Here is a 16821-nt window from a genome sequence, read left to right on the forward strand (position 1 = left end):
TCCTGTTTATGTTCATCAAACCCCCCGAACCATTCTGAACGGTCTGTGATGTGGCCTTAAGGCAACATGACTCCAGATTCGGCCTGTTTTTAAACCATTTTCGACCGTCTCCCCAATTTTGGTAGCTTTGGCGAATGGATTACCCATAGCGGACATCATGTGCTGGAAGTAGTCCACCTCTTGGGCCTGGAGAAAGACCGTAACCATTTCTGCTTCGTCCATTGGAGACTTTACCCTGGCGGCTTGCTCGAGCCATTTGACAGAATACCCATAGAAGTTTTCCGCGGTTTTCTTTTTCAAATTGGACAAAGAGTTCTCTTTTTTGATTTTTTCACTCTTGCTTTCTTTTTCTTTTTCTTTTTCTATTTGTTTTGTTGTTTTTTGCTCTTTGTTTTTCTTTGTTATTTTTTGTCACTCATTTCTTTCTTTTTTTTTTTCTCTTTTTTTCACTCAGTTTATTAATGGTTATTATCGAATCCGATGGGGATTGCCTACGTATCATGACGCCGCATGAATCAGATCATTACGTAGTTCAGGATACCGAAAACAAAGTACATAAGCTAGCTTTTTATTTTTTGATTTGTTCTGTGAGAATTTTTGAAAGAAACTTCTAAAGAAAAGGGAAAATGTTTTTTGGATTTTGATATTTTTGCCTTTGAATTTCCAAAAGAACAACTTCAAAAGAAGAAAGAAAAAATTTTGGATTTTGATTTGAATTTGTTTTCTTTTTTTTTTTTCGAATGAAAGACTTCGAAAAATAAGGAAAATATTTTTGGATTTGATTTTCTTTTGTTTTTTGGATTTTCTAAGGAAAGAATTCTAAGAAGGACATAAGAAAATTATTTTTGGATTTTTGGAAATTGGGGCTGGAACCAATGAGGTTTGCCTACGTATCTCACATCAGGTGAGAATCAGACTCGCGTAGTTCGGTTAGTATTGATACAACAGAAAAACATAGCCTTTTGAAGACATTTGGCTTATTTTGAAACGACTTTTCTTTTCCTCTTTTTTTTCGAAATTTCGGCAGAGTTTCGGGATTTTTAAATACCTGAATTTTCAAAAACCGGGTAAATTTCTCTCTCTTGCCTCACTCTTGGTTTTTCTGTCCCTATTCTAGAAGCCGATCAACATGCAAGCCGAAACAATCATATGCACAAGTAGCACGTAAAATGTATCAGGATGGTCTTTTGATTTGGGTATGCTTGTCCTAGACGAACCCAACCATTATGTTGAGTCCCTAAAGTCAAAATGCACGCGATGCAAACAAACATCTTACTAGAGATCCGGCATGAGGTTGTGTTATTCTAGGTTTAAATCCTAGGGTGTGTTGTTCTAGACCTGGCTTACCCGAAGGGACAACTCGAGCCGGAGGGGGGGGAGGGGAGGGGGCATACAGAAGCTTCACCGGCTTTGCAACTTGTCTGATCCTCGTTCCAAAATTAGGGTATGACTCTAACAGAAAAGAAGCCACATGAAGCGCACGCTTCCCAGAAGATTTAGAAAACTCAGAGAGAAGGAAGGTATCATAACAGTTTTATATACAGTTCAAACAATACCAAAGCGGTAAAAAACGGTATTTAGCAATTAGGTTCAAACACGTAAAATCAGATAATAAACAAAATCCAGGTATAACAGTTATTCTAAGCTCGAATTCTGAATCCTAAACCAGATATTCTAGGTACACTATTTCCCAATAGAGTTTCCAGAGCTGTCACACCTCATTTTTCCCGAGGAATAGTGAGTTTTCCCAATTTTACATTATTCGAAATGGATTATTTATTTAATTAGAGTCGTCACTTGGAATAGTTATTATGGTGTCCTAAGTCACCGGTTTATTTTAAAATCCCAAATCGAGGAAAATTGACTCTATTTATGGTCCGCGAACACAGAAGACTAGGCAAGGAATTCTGTTAACCCGGGAGAACGTGTGAGACACTCTTGAGTTCCGTGATTTTAGCACAGTCGCTTATCAATTAATATTGGCCTAATTATCTGAAAAAATTACATGTTTTAAGACTTATATGCATTACCGTTTCTATACCGCTTTTAATTATTTATTTAACCGCTTTTAGTATTTATGGAATTTATTTGAACAAGTCGCGATGCCACACACTCATTATTTTGGTACACATTGCGAATCGCGTCACATGTTTATTACTATTATTATTATTATTATTATTATTATTATTATTATTATTATTATTATTATTATTATTATTATTATTATCATCATTATTATTTGAAGTTAAGGTCAAGTCGCGTGAAACACGCACTTGAGTTAGGATTTATGCATCGTGACCATGCCACAGGAACCATACTCATAGTCACGATGATTTATTTAATCGCGCCTAAAGCAAGATACGATATTTAGAGTTATTTATTTTCCTAAGTTTGAGATTATTTGAATTTTAGGAGTTATGGAAGTATTATGGAAGAAGCAATGATGTACTCTGGTTTATGAGTAAAATGAAGAATTTTGAAGCGCCTGAATCGTTATTGCAACACAAAATAATATCTAGCTTTAAAGCCCAATTCACATTATCTAACGATAAAAAGCCCACTCATCATTCTTTCAATTAGGCCCAAATTCTGTTTTTATCCCAATTAGCATATATGGCCCATTTTTCTCTATAACATATTTCAAATTGCTCTTTCTCAAACAAAATGAAACAGCATCTTCCTACCACTACATATGATATTAAATTCACAAAGAACTAAAATATACATCTAAACCCAAAATGCTCAACAATCAAAAAACCTAATAATGGAAATTAAACCACCAACAAATCGTCGAAAACAACTAAACACATAATACTACAATAAAATTTATACCACACAAAGCCAACATACAATTTAAAGAGATATGATTGGAGCATGGCAATAAGCATTATTGAAACTAAAAAAGAACCGGACTTTTGAGGTGAAAACTTTCTTTAAAATTAATTAACAAGGTATAGAAGTCAACTTAAAGATCAGAACTCTATCGAAAACGAATCAACAACCAAGTTCAACCAACAATCACGACCACGGCGAAGATACTTGAACGGACCTTCACAAACGAATAACTTGTCGAACTAACTCGAATTTTTGGTGACGTTTTAAAGCTATAACGGGACTGCTTGGGGTGGTTTCAGGGGGGATTTTAGGTGTTTTGCGATTTGATTTTGGGAGCTGTTGTGGCGGATTTTTGGATAGGATTTGGAGTTGATTTTGTGGAGGTTTTGGGTTTGGGATTCAGACTGTTTTTGAGCAGTTTGGTTGCTGTTTTGCAGTTGATTTTCGCTGGGAAATAGAGCTACTTTTGAGGTAGTTTTTAGATTGTTTTGGGTGAAGAACAGAGGGCTTTACATGGCTGTTTTACTGGAGATTTAAGCTATGTTTGGGGCTATTTTTTTAGCTCGTTCTCGAAGCTGTTTGAGAACGATTTCCAGCTGAAGTTTCGCTACAGTTTCTTCCCGGATTTTGCAGGTTTTAAAGTTGCCTTTGGTTGTTGGTTTTTAGGTGTTTATGGCTGAAAATGATAGAGGTTGGGGGTGGGTCTGATATGGAGATTGCGGTGAGAGGGGGCTGGTTCTTATGGAGGTTTGTGGGAGTCTTTGGGTGAGGAAACGTCGATGCTTCAACTGGGTTTTAGAGCTAAAAGACGTGCAGAAAGAGCTTTTTCTCCCTCTACCCTCGGATTTTCCCCTCGCTCAGTTTTTTCTATCTCGAGACCTCTGCTTTTCCGTGTGTGTATGATGATATATGCAGGTGGTGTGTGTGTAAAGTGATGTGAGGGAGTTGGAAAAAGGGGGTAAAGGTCTGCTAGTATAAAGTGACGTAAGGGAGTTGGGGAAAAATGGGTAAAATAGTGCTAGTGTAAAGTGACGTGAGAGAGTTGGGGGAAGTGAGAAGCGAGGTATTGGTGAGATGAATGGGATATAATTTTCTTAAGTAACACCTATAAAATTTTAAATAAGATCTAAAATATATAGATTAAACTTAAAATATATTTACATACTAAAAGTGATGCAAAATTCAAATATGGTAAAAAATTTGGTGTTCACAGCATACCCCTCTTTGCTTGGAAACATGAGGTATTTTTAGGCAAAAAATGATGAGCGATATGATTAAGTTTTGGCCATACAATTATTCAAAAGGGAATAGATAAGAGAAAAGAGTGCAACCGAGTCCTGGTTTTGGATGACTTACATATCTCGGGTTATAACGGAATTAGATCGTGTGTAGTTCAAGGAGAATGGCGGAATGATGAGTTGCGGAATTGTGTGAGATTCCGTCGAGATTTCGGTATGTGGTCCTGTTATTACATCAAGATAAAAAAAAACTAAACAAGCATATCTGCTATCAGTTACAAGATTCCTATCTATAAGTCTTCTAAAACTTTATATTGAGTCTTGACTAGTTCTTTGCGTAGACTCGGATCTGAACCTTGATGCTATCTAGCTGCAGGTGCTAGTTCATTCTTCTACGGCTTTTTCTCATAAAAACGGGGAATGCAGTACTCGTGACTTCAAGCATGTCTTGAACAGTTCACATCTTTCATCTACTTCTACATTATGGATTCACTTTTTTTTTTCTTTTATTCTGGATTAAAACTTCTTTTTTTAGTCATCTCAAACCCCGTGCCTTGAGGTAAAACCTGCTCAGACACTAAAATAAACAAACTAATGAAATTCTTTTGTCCCAGTTTTCACTAGAACATTTTTGGGAGTTATTGTTACAAAATTCTAAACTACTTCTTTATTGAAAGCAAATAAATGGCCGGGAATGGTGTACCCTGAAAATATCATGATGATTTTTTATGGTGTTCCTTTATTGTCTAAAAGATGTCTCAACTAAGGATTGGTGTAACTTATGTTGGGAAAATATGTCGAGGGAATGGTATACTCTATATTGACAATAATATCAGGGAGTGGTGTACCTTGCATTTAAGATCAAATCAACTAGGGAGTGGAGACCCTATACTGTTAAAGGAAACTAGGGAGTGAAGACCCTATGTCTAAAATAAAATCAACTAGGGAGTAAAGACCTTATGATGGAAAAGAGACTAGTGAGTGGAGACCCTATGTATAAAAATAAAAATGAACTAGGGAGTGGATACCCTATGTTGGAAAAGAGACTAGGGAGTGGAGACCTTATGTCTAAAAATAAAAATCAACTCAGGAGTGGAGACCCTACGTCTAAAAATAAAATCAACTAGGGAGTAGAGACCCTATGTTAAAAAAGAGACTAGGAAGTGGAGATCCTATATCTAAAATAAATTCAACTAGGGAGTGGAGACCCTATGTTGAAAAAGAGACTAAGGAGTGGTGACCCTATGTATAAAATAATTTCAACTAGGGAGAGGAAACCCTATGTTGGAAAAGAGACTAGGGAGTGGAGACCCTATGTTGGAAAAGAGACTAAGGAGTGAAGACCATATGTCTAAATTAAAATCAATTAGGGAGTGGAGACCCTATGTTGGAAAAGAGACTATGGAGTGGAGACCCTATGTCTAAAATAACATCAATTAGGGAGTGGAGACCCTATGTTAGAAAAGAGACTAAGGAGTGGAGACCCTATGTCTAAAACAAAATCAACTAGGGAGTGGAAACCCTATGTTGGAAAAGAGACTAAGAAGTGGAGACCCTATGTCTATAAATAAAAATCAACTAATGAGTGAAGACCCTATGTTGGAAAAGAGACTAGGGAGTGGAGATCCTATGGCTAAAATAATTTTAACTAGGAAATGGAGACCCTATGTTTGAAAACAGACTAGGGAGTGGAGACCCTATATCTAAAAATAAAAATCAACTAGAGAGTGGAGACCCTATATTGGAAAAGAGACTAGGGAGCGAAACCCTATGTCCAAATAACTTCAACTAGGGAGTGGAGACCCTATGATGGAAAAGAGACTAGGGAGTGGAGACCTTATGTCTAAAAATAAAATCAACTAGGGAGTGGAGACCCTATATCTAAAAATAAAATTAACTAGGGAGTGAAAACCCTATGTCTAAAAATAAAATCAACTAGGGAGTGGGGACCCTATGTTGGAAACGAGACTACGGAGTGGAGACCCTATGTCTAAAATAACATCAAATAGGGAGTGAAGACCCTATGTTGGAAAAGGAGACTAGGGAGTGGAGACCCTATGTCTAAAAAAAATCAACTAGGACGTGGAGACCCTATGTTGTAAAATATACCAGGGAGTGGAGACCCTATATTAAAAAAGGCGACTAGGGAGTGAAGACCCTATGTCTAAAATAAAATCAACTACGGAGTGGAGACCCTATGTTGGAAAAGAGACTAGGTAGTTGAGACCCTATGTCTATAAATAAAAATCAACTAGGAAGTGGAGACCCTATGTTGGAAAAGAGACTAAGAAGTGGAGACCCTACGTCTAAAATAATTTCAACTAGGAAGTGGAGACCCTATGTTGGAAAAGAGACTAGGAAGTGGAGACCCTATGTCTAAAAAACATGAAGTAGGGCGTGGAGACCCTATGTTGGAAAAGATACTAGGGAGTGGAGACCCTATGTTGGAAAATATACTAGGGAGTGGAGACCCTATGTCTAAAAATAAAATCAACTAGGGAGTGGAGATCCTATGTTGGAAAAGAGACTACGGAGTGGAGACCCTATGTCTAAAATAATATCAACTAGGGCGTGGAGAACCTATGTTGAAAAAAGAGACTAGGGAGTGGAGACCCTATGTCTTAAAAAATCAACTAGGGCGTGGAGACCCAATGTCTAAAATAACATCAACTAGGGAGTGGAGACCCTATGTTGGATAAGGAGACTAGGGAGTAGAGACCCTTTGTCTAAATAAAATCAACTTGGGAGTGGAGACCCTATGTTGGAAAAGAGACTACGTAGTGGAGATCCTATGTCTAAAATATCATCAACTAGGGAGTGAAAACCCTATGTTGGAAAAGGAGACTAGGGAGTGGAGACCCTATGTCTAAAAAAAATCAAGTAGGGCATGGAGACCCTATGTTGGAAAAGATACTAGGGAGTGAAGACCATATGTTGGAAAAGGCGACTAGGGAGTGGAGACCCTATGTCTAAAATAAAATCTATTAGGGAGTGGAGACCTATGATGACCCAAAAGGTCATCTTATGTTTTAGAACTCAAATCTGCGCTCTTAAGCCTTAAACATCTCAATTTTACCCTCCTCAATTTGCGTGCGCAGTCCGGGCAGGATTTTCGGAAAGTGTTTATGTTGAAAACTAATGAAAATAAGAATTTTTGCCTTAAAAGTTGATTTTAGTTGACTTTGGTCAACATTTTTAGTAAACAGGCCCGGATCTGTATTTTGACGGTCCCGTTGAGTCCGTATCGAATTATGGGACATGGGCGTATGCCCGAAATCGAATTCGGAGGTCCCTAGCTCAAGTTATAAATTTTTGATAAAAATTAAAAGTGTGAAAATTAATTGTTTTTAAGAATTGATTGATGTTTGGCATTGTTAGTACTGGGTCCGTATTTTGGTTCCGGAGCCCGATACAGGTCCATTATGATATTTAAGACCTGTTTGAGAAATTTGGTGAGAAACAGAGTTGATTTGACGTGATTCGGACCTTCCATTGAGAAAATAGTAATTTTAAAGTGTTCTTGAGAATTTCATTCGAGTTGGTGCTAAATTTGGAGTTCTAGGTGTTATTTTGGCAATTTGATCACGCGAGCAGGTCCGTATGATATTTTTAGACTTGTGTGCATGTTTGGTTTGGAGCCCCGAGGGCTCGGGTGAGTTTTGGATATGCCACGGGATGTTTTGGACTTTGGAAATCTGGTATTTTGCTGCAGCAGGTGTTCTGGTATGTCCTTCTTCGCGTTCGTGAAGGTACTCTCGCGAACGCGAAGAGTAAACTGGGAAGCTGAGGAATTTTCTTCGCGAACGCGAAGGCTTGGTCGCGAATGCGAAGTGATGGGGGCGTTACCCTTCGCGAACGCGACAAGCCCATCGCGAACGCGTAGTGTTAGGCACTGGGGAGGGGCAGATAGTTTTTTCTTCATCGCGAACGCGAACAATGACTCGCAAACGCGAAGACCAGGGAAGGGTAGCCTACGCGAACACAAGCACTGTCTCGGGAACGCAAAGGCTTAGCAGCCCATACACTTCGCAAACACGATAATGCTCTCGCGAACGCGATGAACACTGTCGCCCAGCACTTAACAAAACCCAAAAACGGAATTTTAGCCAAAAACTCATTTTTCTCAAAAACCAAACGGTGAGAGGCGATTTTTCAAGAGTCATTTCTTCTCCAAATTGTTGGTAAGTGATTCTTAACCATTGTTTTTCAATTACCCATTACATTTCTTGAATTTTCAACCTAAAATCTAGAGTTTTCATGGTAGGATTAGGGGTTAAGGTAGAAACTAGGGATTTCGGGAATTTGGGGATTTAGACCTCAATTTGAGGTCGGATTCCAAAACTAATTACATATTCGGGCTCGAGAGGTGAATGGGTAAAAGGATTTTTGTCCGAACCTCGGGTTTTGACCAAGCGGGCCCGAGGTCGATTTTTTGACTTTTTGGAGGAAAATTTGGGAAATTTAATTTATGAAATATAATTGATTCCTTTAGCAAAATTGATATTATTGAGTCATTTTTGAATAGATACGAGTGGTTTGGAGGTGAATTCCAAAGGAAAAGTTGTGATTGAGAATTAAGTGGCCTTCGGAGCGAGGCAAGTGTTGTGTCTAACTTTGGCTTGAGGGAATAGGTATTGTGTGAGTATTTGCTACGTGTTTTGTTGTTGAATACGACATATAGTTGAGGTGACGAGCATCTATACGTTGTGGTCGAGTCATAGCATGCGAGTGAAATTCTATTTCTTGCAAATTTGTAGTCTTAAATCTTGTTAACCATGCTTATTGTTGTTGTTGAAATATTGGGAGACTTGTATCCGGTTCCACCAAGGTCAATAAAATTATGAATATTGATTCGAGGTCGAGATGTTAAATTGTGAAAGTAATCATTGATGAAATATTGATTTCTTGTGAAATTTCTCTCTATCCGTTGTTATTGATTCTGTGAAATGTGAGGAAGAGTGTAAAGCACGAAGGGTGATGCCGCACATAATTTAATTATATTGTGAGGAACAGTGTAAAGCACGAAGGGTGATGCCGTGCATAATTTAATTATATTGTGAGGAGGAGTGTAAAGCACGAAGGGTGATACCGTGCATAATTTAATTATATTGTGAGGTTTATGTAAAGTACGAAGGGTGATGCCGTGCATAATTTAATTATATTGTGAGGAAGAGTGTAAAGCACGAAGGGTGATGCCGTGCATAATTTAATTATATTGTGAGGAAGAGTGTAAAGCACGAAGGGTGATGCCGTGCAGTTTTCCTTGCTATTTTAATTGCTCTGTTCGTTTAAGGATTTTCTATTTAATTCTGTCTTTTCATTATTATTACTCTTTATGTTGTATTCCCCCACTGTATGTTCCCTTCCTATTATTTCTACGTTATTGCTTTATTTACTATTGTTGCCACTAGCATGATTATATTGTTCAGGTTATTTGTGGGTGTCTTGTCCTAGCCTCGTCACTACTTCACCGAGGTTAGGCTCGATACTTACCAGTATATGGGGTCGGTTGTACTGATGCTGCACTATGCACTTTCTGTGCAGAATTTTGATACCGGCTTAGGTTGATCGAGATTTGCTACTGGTCAGTTGTATTTCTTTCAGACTATAACTTGTCGTAAATTCTAGAATGCTCGTGAATGGTGACTCCAGATCCGGGTGGTAGTAGTTAATACAGTTTTATGATATTCCGCACTTATTATATTTTATCTTAGTTAATTATTTCTAATTACTGAATGGAAATAAGGAATTGGTTAATGATTCTCTAACGTTGGCTTGCCTAGCAAGTGAAATGTTAGGCGCCATCACGGTCCCGTCGGTGGGAAATTTTGGGTCGTGACAGTTGGTATCAGAGCACTAGGTTGCCTAGGTCTCACGATTCACGAGCAAGCTTAGTAGAGTCTGGAAGATCGGTATGAAGACGTCTGTGCTTATCTTCCAGAGGCTATGAAGTTTAGGAACAAGTTTCACTTCTTTTCTTCTCTGTTGTGCGATTTTGCTTTCTCAATGCTGATTGAACTCTTCTACTCTTATTCTCTCGCAGATAGCGAGAACACTTACCACTTCCTCAACTGAGCAGCAGCTAGAGCCTCTAGTGGCAGCTCCTACGCGGGGCAGAGGTCGAGGCCGAGGCCATGCCAGAGGCCGAGGCAGGGGCAGGGCTTAGCCTAGAGCCCGAGCAGCAGCCCGAGGAGTGGAGCCTTAGATAAAGCTTGACGAGGAGGTTCCAGCCCAGACTGTTCCTGTCGGACCAGCTCAGGTTCCGGAGGGGTTCATTGCCACCACGGTACTTCAGGACGCTTTGGTCTGTTTGGTGGGCCTTATGGAGAGTATGGCCCAGACTAGCGAATTTCCCATGGCACCAGCATTCTCTCAGGCTGGAGGAGGAGCCCAGACTCCTACCACTCCCACTCCAGAGCAGATAACTCCCCAGTATCAGGCTCCAGCAGCTCAGCCAGTCGGATTAGTTCAGCCGGTTATTGCGGCACAGGTCGGAGATGGGCCAGCTATGTCTTCTGAGGCCTTATGGAGATTAGACAGGTTTATCAAGCTCTTTTCTGTTCACTTCAGTGGTGCTCCTTCAGAGGATCCTCAGGAGTATCTTGACAGTTGTCATGAGGTTTTACAGAACATAGGTATAGTAGAGACCAATGGGGTCAATTTTGTTGCATTTCAAATGACTGGTTCCGCCAAGAAATGGTGGAGAGATTACTTGTTGACCAGAACAGCTAGGTCGCCTGCTCTTACTTGGGACCAGTTCTCTCAGCTCTTCATAGAGAAGTTTTTGCCTATCACATTGAGAGAGGAGCGTCGTCGTCAGTTCGAGCATCTCCAGCAGGGCAGTATGACTGTTACTCAGTATGAGACCCGTTTTGTGTATTTGGCCCGTCATGCTATTCTCCTACTTCCCACCGAGAGAGAGAGGGTGAGGAGGTTTATTGATGGACTTGCTCAGCCTATCAGATTGCAGATGGCTAAGGAGACTGGGAGTGAGATTTCTTTTCAGGAGGCTGCTAATGTCGCCAGACGAGTCGAAATGGTTCTTACTTAGGGAGGTCAGGGTTCTGACAAGAGACCTCGTCATTCCGGTGAGTTCAGCAGTGCCTCACCTAGAGGCAGGAGTACTTTTGGTAGAGGCCATCCTACCAGGCCATTTCATTCAGCGCTCCAGGCATCCCACGGTGCCTCAGGTGGTCGTGGCCCTCAGATGCATTATTCTGATTACCTAGCCTACAGTGTACCACCAGCTCCTATTAGTGCACCTCCACTCTAGAGTTATCAGGGTGGTTATTCAGGTCGACAGGGTCAGTTTCAGGGTCAGCAATCATAGCAGCCGAAGTTATGTTATACTTGTGGTGATCCGAGGCACATTGCTAGATTTTGCCCTCGGGCAACGGGCATCTCACAGCATCAGTGCTCTCATGCCATGGTTCTGGCACCAGTTGCTGCACCACCTGCTCAGCCAGCCAGAGGCAGAGGTCAGCAGCCAGAGGTAGAGGCCAGACTGTTAGAGGTGGAGACCAGCCAGCTAGAGATCGTCCCAGGGACGTAGTTCAGGGTGGTGGGGCCCAGCCCCGATGTTATGCTTTCCTATCCAGGCCTGAGGCTGAGTCATCTGACGCTGTTATCACAGGTACTGTTTCAGTTTGCAGTAGAGATGCTTCAATTTTATTTGATCCGGGATCTACTTACTCCTATGTGTCATCCTATTTTGCTTCCTGTTTGGTTGTGCCCCGTGATTCTTTGAGTGCTCATGTGTATATGTCAACACTAGTGGGAGATGCTATTGGTGTAGATCGCATTTATCGTTCGTGTGTGGTCACCATTAGGAGTCTTGAGACTCGCGTAGATCTTCTACTTCTCGATATGGTTGATTTTGATGTCATACTAGGTATGGATTGGTTGTCACCTTATCATGCTATATTAGATTGTCACGCCAAGACAGTGACCTTAGCCTTGCAAGGGTTTCCTCGATTAGAGTGGAGAGGAAATCTTGGCCATTCTGCTAGTAGGGCTATCTCTTATGTGAAGGCTCGGCATATGGTCGAGAAGGGGTGTTTAGCTTATTTGGCTTATGTCCGCGATTCTAGTGTGGAGGCTCCTTCCATAGATTCGGTGTCGCTTGTTCGTGAGTTTCCAGAGGTGTTCCCTGCAAACCTGCCGGGGATGCCACCTGACAGGGATATTAATTTCTGCATTGATTTGGCTCTGGGCACTCAGCCTATTTCCATTTCGCCATATCGCATGGCCCCGCCAGAGTTGAAAGAATTGAAGGAGCAGTTGCAAGATTTGCTTAATAAGGGTTTCATTAGACCTAATGTCTCGCCCTGGGGTTCACCTGTGTTGTTTGTGAAGAAGAAAGATGGATCGATGAGGATGTGTATAGATTATCGGTAGTTGAACAAAGTCACCATCAAGAACAAGTATCCATTGTCGAGGATTGATGATTTATTTGATCATCATCAAGGTGCCAAGGTGTTTTCAAAGATTGATTTGAGATCTGGCTACCATCAGTTGAGGATTAGGGCATCCTATGTTCCTAAGACAGCTTTTCGGACTCGGTATGGGTATTATGAGTTTCTAGTGATGTCATTTGGGCTGACAAATACCCCAGCAGCATTCATGGATTTGATGAACCGGGTGTTCAAACCCTATTTGGACTCCTTTATGGTTGTGTTTATTGATGATATCTTGATCTACTCCCACAGTCGAGAGGAGCATGAGCAGCACCTTCAGTTCGTTCTTCAGACTCTGAAAGACAGCCAATTATATGCCAAGTTCTCAAAATGCAAGTTTTGGTTGAGTTTAGTTGCTTTCTTGGGTCAGTTGTATCAGCAGAGGGTGTTCAGGTGGATCCTAAGAAGATTGAAGCAGTTCAGAACTGGACTAGACCCACATCAGCTACAAAGATCCGTAGTTTCCTGGGTTTGGCCGGCTATTACCATCGATTTGTGGAGGGGTTTTCATCCATAGCAACCCCGTTGACCAGATTGACCCGGAAGGGTGCCCCGTTCAGGTGGTCAGATGAGTGTGAAGCGAGCTTTCAGAAGCTCAAGACTGCTTTGACTTCGGCACCGATATTGGTGTTACCCACATGTTTAGGATCTTATACAGTATACTGTGATGCATCTCGTATTGGTCTGGGAGCGATATTGATGCAGGGTGGCAAGGTTATTGCATATGCTTCACGGTAGCTGAAGGTTCACGAGAAGAATTACCCTGTTCATGATCTAGAACTGACAACCATTATTCATGCGCTGAAGATTTGGAGGCACTATCTTTATGGCGTTCCATGTGAGGTATTCACTGATCATCAGAGCTTGCAGTATTTGTTCAAGCAGAAGGAACTCAATTTGAGGCAGAGAAGGTGGTTGGAGCTATTGAAAGACTATGATATCACAATATTGTATCATCCCGGGAAGGCCAATGTGGTGCCATTTGCTTTGAGTAGAAAATCAACTAGTATGGGTAGCCTTGCATATATTCCAGTGGGTGAGAGACCGCTTGCATTAGATGTTCAGGCCTTGGCCAACCAGTTCGTAAGGTTGGATGTTTCCGAGCCCAGCCATATTTTAGCTTGTATAGTTGCTCGGTCTTCTCTGTTTGAGCGCATCATAGATCAGCAGGATGACGATCCTCATTTACTTGTCCTTAGAGACACAGTGCGGCACGGTAGTGCCAAGTAGGTTACTGTTGGAGATGACGGAGTTTTGAGGTTATAGGGTCGTATATGTGTGCCTAATGTGGATGGACTTCGTGAGTTGATCCTTGAGGAGTCCCACAGTTCCCGATATTCTATTCATCCGGGCGCCGCCAAGATGTATCAGGACTTGAGGCAGCATTATTGGTGGAGGCGAATGGAGAAGGACATAGTTGCCTATGTAGCTCAGTGCCTAAATTGCCAGCAGGTAAAGTGTGAGCATCAGAGACCTGGTGGTTTACTTCAGAGGTTAGATATTCCTGAGTGGAAGTGGGAGCGTATCACTATGGATTTTGTTATTGGACTCCCACAGACTCAGAGGAAGTTCGATGCAGTTTGGGTTATTATGGACAGGCTGACTAAGTCAGTGCATTTCATTCCTGTGGCAGTTACCTATTCCTCGGAGCGGTTAGCAGAGATTTATATTCGGGAGATCGTCTGTCTTCACGGTGTGCTCGTGTCTATCATTTCCGATCGAGGTACGCAGTTTACCTTGCACTTTTGGAGGGCAGTTCAGCATGAGTTGGGTACGCGTGTTGAGTTGAGCATAACATTTCAACCTCAGACGGACGGACAGTCCGAGCGTACTATTCAAATCTTGGAAGATATGCTCTGCGCTTGTGTTATAGACTTCGGAGGATCGTGGGATCAGTTCTTGCCCCTTGCAGAGTTCGCCTACAACAACAGCTACCAGTCGAGCATTCAGATGGCTCCCTATAAGTCATTATATGGTAGGCGGTGTCGGTCACCAGTTGGGTGGTTCGAGCCGGGAGAGGATCGGTTGTTGGTCACAGACTTAGTACATGATGCCTTGGATAAGGTCAAGATTATTTAGGATCGACTTCGCACAGCTCAGTCCAAGCAGAAGAGTTATGCCGACCGTAGAGTTCGTGACGTTACATTCATGGTCGGAGAGAGAGTGTTAATTCGGGTATCACCCATGAAGGGTGTAATGAGGTTCGGAAAGAAGGGCAAGTTGAGCCCTAGGTATATCGGACCTTTTGAGATTCTGGAGAGAGTGGGAGAGGTGGCTTACAGGCTTGCATTTCCACCTAGTTTAGCAGATGTTCATCCGGTATTCCATGTGTCCATGCTTCAAAAGTATCACGGCGATCCGTCCCATGTGTTAGATTTCAGCTCTATCCAGTTGGACAAGGATTTGACTTACGAGGAGGAGCCGGTGGAAATTCTAGCCCCGCAAGTTCGCTATTTGAGATCAAAGAGTTATCCTTCAGTTCGAGTGCAGTGGAGGGGTCAGCCTATTGAGGCAACTACTTGGGAGTCGATTATGCGGAGTAGATATCACCACCCCAGGTACTTTTCTATGTCTGTTCGAGGACGAACAGTTGTTTTAGAAGTGGAGATTGTAATGACCCAAAAGGTCATCTTATATTTTAAAACTCAAATCTGTGCTCTTAAGCCTTAAAAATCTCATTTTTACCCTCCTTGATTTGCGTGCGCAGTCCGGGCAGGTTTTCGGAAAGCTTTTATGTTGAAAACTAATGAAAATAAGAATTTTTGCCTTAAAAGTTAATTTTAGTTGACTTCGGTCAACGGTTTTGGTAAACAGGACCAGATCCGTATTTTGACGGTCCCGCTGGGTCCGTATCAAATTATGGGACCTGGGCGTATGCCCGGAATCGAATTCGGAGGTCCCTAGCTCAAGTTATGAATTTTTGATAAAAATTAATTATTTTTAAGAATTGATTGATGTTTGGCATTGTTAGTACCGGGTCCATATTTTGGTCCCGAAGCCCGATACATGTCCATTATGATATTTAAGACTTGTCTGAGAAATTTGGTAAGAAACAGAGTTGATTTGACGTGATTCGGACCTTCGGTTGAGAAAATAGTAATTTTAAAGTGTTCTTGAGAATTTCATTCGACTTGGTGCTCAATTCGAAGTTCTAGGTATTATTTTGGCGATTTGATCGCGCGAGCAGGTCCGTATGATATTTTTAGACTTGTGTACATGTTTGGTTTGGAGCCCCGAGGGCTCGGGTGAGTTTCGGATAGGCCACGGGATGTTTTGGACTTTGGAAATCTGGTATTTTGCTGCAGCAGGTGTTCTGGCATGTCCTTCTTCGCGTTCGCGAAGGTACTCTTACGAACGCGAAGAGTAAACTGGGAAGCTGAGGAATTTTCTTCGCGAACGTGAAGGCTTGGTCACGAACGCGAAGCGATGGTGGCGTTACCCTTCGCGAACGCGACAAGCCCATCGCGAACGCGTAGTGTTAGGCACTGGGGAGGGGCAAACAGTTTTTTCTTCATCGCGAACGCGAACAATGACTCGCGAAAGAAAAGACCAGGGAAGAGTAGCCTACGCGAACGCAAGCACTGTCTCACGAATGCAAGCATTGTCTCGCGAACGCGAAGGCTTGGCAGCCCATATACTTCGCGAACGCGACAGTGCTCTCGCGAACGTGATGAACACTGTCGCCCAGCACTTAACAGAACCCAAAAACGGTATTTTAGCCAAAAACTCATTTTTCTCAAAAACCAAACGGTGAGAGGCGATTTTTCAAGAGTCATTTCTTCCCCAAATTGTTGGTAAGTGATTCTAATTCATTGTTTTTCAATTACCCATTACATTTCTTGAAATTTCAACCTAAAATCTAGAGTTTTCATGGTAGGATTAGGGGTTAAGGTAGAAACTAGGAATTTCGGGAATTTGGGGATTTAAACCTCAATTTGAGGTCGGATTCCAAAACTAATTAAATATTCGGGCTCGGGGGTGAATGGGTAAAAGGATTTTGGTCCGAACCTCGGGTTTTGACCAAGCGGGACCGGGGTCAATTTTTCGACTTTTTGGAGGAAAATTCGGGAAATTTAATTTATGAAATATAATTGATTCCTTTAGCAAAATTGATATTATTGAGTCATTTTTGAATAGATACGAGTGGTTTGGAGGTGAATTCCAAAGAAAAAGCTGTGATTGAGAATTAAGTGGCCTTCGGAGCGAGGTAAGTATTGTGTCTAACTTTGGCTTGAGGGAATAGGTATTGTGTGAGTATTTGCTACGTGTTTTGTTGTTGAATACGACGTATA

General features: G+C 41.6%; 1 long non-coding RNA gene across 1 annotated transcript in view; it reads left to right on the forward strand.

The window, feature by feature from the left end:
* Positions 1-1606: 1606 nt before the first annotated feature.
* LOC108943164 (uncharacterized) overlaps positions 1607-16821 on the forward strand; it is a 156400-nt gene continuing 141185 nt past the window's right edge. Inside the window, exon 1 of the long non-coding RNA XR_011411341.1 lies at positions 1607-1626. This is a non-coding gene — a long non-coding RNA (uncharacterized lncRNA). The remainder of the gene's footprint in view (positions 1627-16821) is intronic.

This window comes from Nicotiana tomentosiformis, chromosome 9 (genome assembly GCF_000390325.3).
Source record: "Nicotiana tomentosiformis chromosome 9, ASM39032v3, whole genome shotgun sequence".
Taxonomy (NCBI): Eukaryota; Viridiplantae; Streptophyta; class Magnoliopsida; order Solanales; family Solanaceae; genus Nicotiana; species Nicotiana tomentosiformis.